General features: G+C 41.8%; 1 long non-coding RNA gene across 1 annotated transcript; it reads right to left on the bottom strand.

Moving 5' to 3' along the window:
• Nucleotides 1–1,296: 1,296 nt before the first annotated feature.
• On the bottom strand, nucleotides 1,297–1,937 carry LOC122000456. Its single transcript, XR_006117135.1, has 3 exons — nucleotides 1,760–1,937; nucleotides 1,532–1,682; nucleotides 1,297–1,367 (listed from the first exon to the last, which is right to left on the bottom strand). It is a non-coding gene; the product is annotated as an uncharacterized LOC122000456 (long non-coding RNA).
• Between the last annotated feature and the right edge of the window lie 4,025 nt (nucleotides 1,938–5,962).

Below are 5,962 nucleotides of genomic sequence, written 5' to 3'. Positions count from 1 at the left end.
CACGCTTGAGAGGGTCTTGGTCAAGAACCGAGCCAGATTGAGCGTGGTCAGGTAGAAGAGCATCTTCTGCTGCCACCTCTTGAAGTTCATTCCACTTAACTTCTCTAATTTTTCCCCATGACTGATAGGTACAGTTCCAATCGGAGCGAAGGGGGCCTGCATGTGTTGAGTTTGTTGCACCTCAACACTTGGTTTTGTGACCATCTCAACAGAATCGAGTCTGTTTTAAGATTGTTGGACAATCTATTGTCGGAGATATTGGAGAATTAACTAAATTGAAATTATACAAAATTAATTCTAACATATCTGTCGAGATGACTTGAGCTGATAATCTCAGGCTGCCAGTGGGGGCTGGTTTTTGCTAATTGTTGAATGCAGATAGAGCATCGAGTTCGAGCAGTAAAGTCTGAGCAGGCGAAGCAGCCGAGTGGGCGAAGGGACCAAGGCCTGCCATAGTCGCATTTTCCTTGAAACAGATTCATCCCACCTCCGGTTGTACTTCGAGGTTTCCTCGGGTCGTCTGTTTCCCAGGATACAATGACAAAACCATGAACGCAACCAAGCACTGGTTATTCGTAGTAAACTAAGAACGCACTTGAGTGCTATCACGAGTAGTTCAGCCGAGTGGATGCACGACTGAGAGAAAAATCGGGGAGTGAAGGTGGAGGAATTCTCTTGCTTTCGCTTTCGTTTCTTTTACGTGTCTTCCTTTATTCAAGATCCAGCCTCCTTATATAGGAGCTCCCACCTTTGATGTAATAAATAATCAAATTATGATCATTTAATGTTAAATTTAATATCGTCATTAATAAATTTAATATCTTCATTAACATCATCATTAATATAAAATATTATAAAATTATCATTAATAAATTTAATATCATTATTAATATTGAAACGTTATCGAGACGTTATAGATTCTTAAGCATGTAGTAAAAAAAAAAATCAACCTTTAACTGTTAAAGGTAGTGTTCTTGGTAAATTTCCGAACTAAAATGAAAGTCAAATTTAGACGCCGCCCTGTGCAAATCCGACGTGAGGAGGCGTGCGCAATTACTTCTGCCACTCTCGAACTTTGAGCTCCGACAGGACGTTTTTAATGGAGTCTCTGTTTTATTTTCTAAAACCGAGACATAGATTACTGTGGTCACTAAGCTGTAGAGGCATGGAGATTCGCGTCATTTGACCACTCTTTTGATCCTTCTCTCCCACGTACCTAATCACCATTAAAAAATTAACAGGTAATATAATTAAGCTCCTCTTCTAACTCGAGACAATTTTCAAAAGGTTACAGAAACATGCCGTGATCAATGCTTCCGACGTAATCTCGCCCTCGTGCTCAAGCTGTTCAAGAGCTTCAACCCATCCTTGATGTTAATTGAATTCATCAGTTTATTACAATGAACTACATCTTCAAACGAGCTTAATTGGTAAAACAGAGAAAATTTACAAATGTCAACGCCTTTGCGGCCTCCTAATTAAAACTAGAAAAATATTCTCTAAAGATTTTTCAATGGAAGAAGCAGAGAACCTATTCGATCGAGCTCACGGAGTGAACCGATTGTTGATCGGCTTTCGCCTGCCCACACGGACATAATCCCGATCCCACCACCAGGGCATCTTCTGATCCTTCGTCGCCAGCGCCGTCGATGGTCTTCGATGGTCGTGTAGCCTGATCGCAGCTTCACAGGACGCAGAACTATCTCAGCAACTAACAACATAATTAACCAAGTGCACGCAGTAACAACATTAATTTTACCGACTGTAGTTTGATGAAGTATCAAGGAGAGGCCCGAGAGCAAGAGAACGATCGCCCGAGCCACCAGTGTGGCACGCCCCATGCTTCCTTCAGTTAAAGCACGGCACAAGCAATAGCAATCAAAGACATCAAGTCTCAAGTTTCATGCTAATTTGTACATATGGTTTTCTAGGTGGCCGATGGTGGTTTTATAACAAAATCTTCCAGAATATATTGTTTCTCATGTGAGTTCCACTATGAGAGGCCAGGCAAGCACATGGAAGGGCAGTCAAAATGTAGGAGATGTTTGTGAATCTAGGCTTGGTCAGCCAAAGCTAGAGAAAAATGAAGAGGCCAGAATTAAATAAATGGTACTTCCTATTGACTATTAATGTAATCCCAGCTTGTAGTAGTGTTAATAGTTGGTCGCCACGACATGGAATTAAAGATGAAAAATATAATTAAATTATAAGCTGAAAAAAAAATTTGATGAAGGTAATGCCAAACTTGAGCGATTGACCACTAACATAAATCAAGTAGTACTTATGACATATAATTTAAAATTCTAGTATTTTATGATTACGTGGTTTATTTAGAGAAAAAAAATCCTTATAAATATATTATACCTGAGGATCAAATCATAAGAGTCTAGGTAACAATTTGACACTCTTCTATTGCACTGTAACCCAAGGGGCAAAATGATGAATCAAATAATAACGAACCTAGGGTGACCGGTCCGATTCAACGGAAGTTTCTCATCGACTCCTAGGGTAAATCGAAAAGTTCTTACGGCGAGCAACCAAGAAGTCTAGCATCTCATGGTTGTGTGCCCCATTAGGAGAAAAAATCCCTATAAATACGCTATATTTAGGGATCAAATTACGGATATTTGAGTGACAACTTAACGTCTTTCCACTGCACCATAGCATTAGGACATCATATCTTCCAAAAAAACCATCATAAAAAAATGATGAACTAGGTAACACCGAACTTGGGGTGACCGACCTAACCCCACAAAAGTTTTCCATCGATTATCAGGATAAATCGGGAAGCACTCACGACAGACAGTCTAGAAGCCTAACATTCGATGGTTGCACCCTTTATTTAAAAGAAAAATCTCCAGAAAGATATCGTAGCTAGGAATCAAATTATAAGTGCCTAATGACAACTCGACACCCTTCTGATAAGAATAGCAGCTGAAGCACCCTAATTAAGTAGATGCAATAATCTTCATGAGTAATGTGGCGGATAGTGGCGGCCTCCATGTGGTAGTGTGAAGGAAAAAGTCAAACCCACAGTTAAAAGTTAAAAGTTAAAATTCAAGCAGAGTTGTACAATAAGGGAGGTAGAAAGTCAACCATGATTAAAGAGACACACCCAACTCTCCCCTAGCTAAGTCTCCCGACTCTCTCAAGTCAGTTGCCTGACTCCAAAGGCTTGGTCGTTCGACTCCATCAATTCAGGAGCCCGATTCTAATAGCTCGGTCACCTGACTACATTAACTTAGGATCCCGACTCCAACAACCCGGTCATCCGACTCCATCAATTCAGGAGCCCGACTTCAAGAGCTCGATTCCTCAATTCCCTCTCAACTTAGCCTCCCGACTCTCTTGGGCAGGACTCACATCTTACATGGCTTGTTGAACCGCTTCCCCTAATAGACATGGGCAGCGCAACTGTTACCACCCGAAGGATGTGGGAATGTAGTTGTTTAATCTCGAAAGACATCGTAACAAAACCATTTATTCCGGATGACATAGGACAACAATTGCTCGTCGTTGACTCACCAGATCGTGGTCTTAGATGGGAACAAATTGACACCATTTGTGAGAATGCCACCTAGATTGAGACGTTGAGATGGTGGAACTAGAGAGATCTATCAAGGGGCATAACTCCATAGGTTACATGGCTCGAGGGAAAACTATCACTATGCCTTGAGAGGAATTTCAAAGGCTAGTCAATCGGGCGGTGTAGCGGGTTGTTCAAAGACTTCCACCGATAAACTCAACGCCTGAAGAAGTATCTGTTGCCTCAACGAAGCTACCCCATTCCTTGTCGTGTGTTGATGGGTCCAACAGGTCCTATCCTCGCTATGTTTGTTATTCCATAGACTTAGTTGGTGGTCATGCCCAAGGAACACTCACTTGAATCTAAAGTGGGAGAGACACCTTCGTGAAATCTGAATAAAGAAAAGAGGCCTTTACTCACTAAGGAGAAAGATTCAAATGATACACCTTTTGTAAAAATTATCCTAAAAGACGAATTGCCACTTAACTTCGAGATACTCCAACTTGGAGAATTCACAAGGTCAGTTGACCCCAAGGATCACTTGGGTTGCTTTGAGAACGTTGCTCTACTATATCAATATATAGATAGTGTCAAATACAGAATCTTTTAACAACCCTTTCTGGTTCAGCCCAGCGATGGTTTGACCGATTACTACCATCTTCTATCTAATCTTTCGCTGACATCAAGGTCGTGTTCTTGCACCACTTTGTTAGGAGTAAGCGGTATTACAAGATACTCCTCAACTTGTTTATCTTAAAGAATATGGTGAAGGAAATCCTAAGAGAAAATATTCAACAATTCAATGAGGATACTCTAGATGTACCTTTGGCCACCTCTAAGGTGCTTATAAGTGCTTTTTATCAAGGCCTACAGAAAGGGGAATTCTTTTTTTTAGTTGAACTTCTCTAGTGAAGAAGCCGTCAATGACTTTTGATCACCTTTTGGGTCGAGTTGCGAGATACATCAATGTCTAAAAAACTCAGTCAATAAGGAAAAAAGAGGCTAGTGTGTTGACACCGATGGTGCTACAACTTGAGCGTAAATCTCCTCCACCACCTTTGTGGCACAAGGAGTCGTTAACTAATCACCATTATACTCTATTCTAAACGGGTGCGAGAATGGTGCAAATCATGGAAGTAGTATTGACCTAGAGTCCAATAGGTTGAATGGTGAAGCACTACAGTGATATTGCGCTTTTCACTGCTCTTGCAGGCACTTCACTCATGAGTGTAGGTAGTAAGAAAGAGAACTTCATCAAGTAGTTGAGGAATGTCTACCTGCCCGAGGATCACTCCTTGGGCTAGCCCAACTATCACCCACTCAATCCTCTTGGGTCGAAACTCGGAGAACCAAAGCAATAGTTGAAGGGACACACTCCCGAGAAGGAGGTCTCAGTCTTGGGAACTGGCTCAACTTCGATAGGAAAATCTCCCCAAGGTTGCTAGGGAGAATCCCCCACCTCGAGGTGACATTAATATGGTCTCAGGAGGATCAACTGATGAAGATTCGAACTAATCCCAAAAGAGTTATGGTCGAACACTTGAGAGTTATGGGATCGACAACAAGTCTCATCTGAAGGTGGGCCCCTAGATCAGTTTTGGGGCCCAAGACCTCGAGTGGGTAGCTAGTACTCACAAAATCTCATTGCTAATATGAGCTGTTATAGCTAACTACAATGTGGTAAGGTTCTTCGTCAATATAGAGAGCTCAGTGAATGTAATCTTCAAAAAGGCCTTTGACCAGATGAAGATAGATCAACATGAGCTCTGACCTATCTCTATGGTGCTATTAAGGTTTACTGGGAAATAGGTGGAGCTACTAGGGTAGATTAACCTTCTATTATCCCTAGGAGAAGAGCCTCGGAAGAAAACTTGGTCTTGTGTCTTCACAGTAGTCGCATTTCCTTATAATGTCATCTTAGAACAAGATGCACTGAGGGCATTCCGAGCCGTGGTGTCCACTTATCATCAGAAGATGAAGTTTCCTGTAGATAACCAAGTGGGCAAAGTCAAAGGTGATCAAACTGCTGCTGCAAGAAAATATTAAGTGGAGGTGATACAGGTCGACTTGCGAAAAAGTCAAAGAATCCGAGGAGCCGAAGTCTAGCTTGTTCGTTACACTCCTTCCACTAGGCGAATCGAGGGGCATGAAGGGGTGTTAATAGTACCCGAACAACCTGTAAGTACCCTGGGTTAATTTTGATATTAATCAATTGAGTTAAGTTAGGTTACATAGTTTGATGCCTTGTATCTAAGTGTGTAGAAACTTAGGATAGCAATATGTCAAGCAGAAGACATAGCGAATTAACTAAAAGGGTGGCTCGGAAAGGGGGTTGATGGGCTCGATGCATCCGAGGGATGAGGAGCTATGGAATAGTACACCGATGGAGTGAGAAAGATGAATGTGGTGCATATGAGGGACGAGAAGCCGAGAGGA

This window comes from Zingiber officinale, chromosome 7A (assembly GCF_018446385.1).
Source record: "Zingiber officinale cultivar Zhangliang chromosome 7A, Zo_v1.1, whole genome shotgun sequence".
Classification (NCBI taxonomy): domain Eukaryota; kingdom Viridiplantae; phylum Streptophyta; class Magnoliopsida; order Zingiberales; family Zingiberaceae; genus Zingiber; species Zingiber officinale.
The sequence above is the reverse complement of the archived record's forward strand: the minus strand, read 5'-3'. Positions and strand labels throughout refer to the sequence as shown.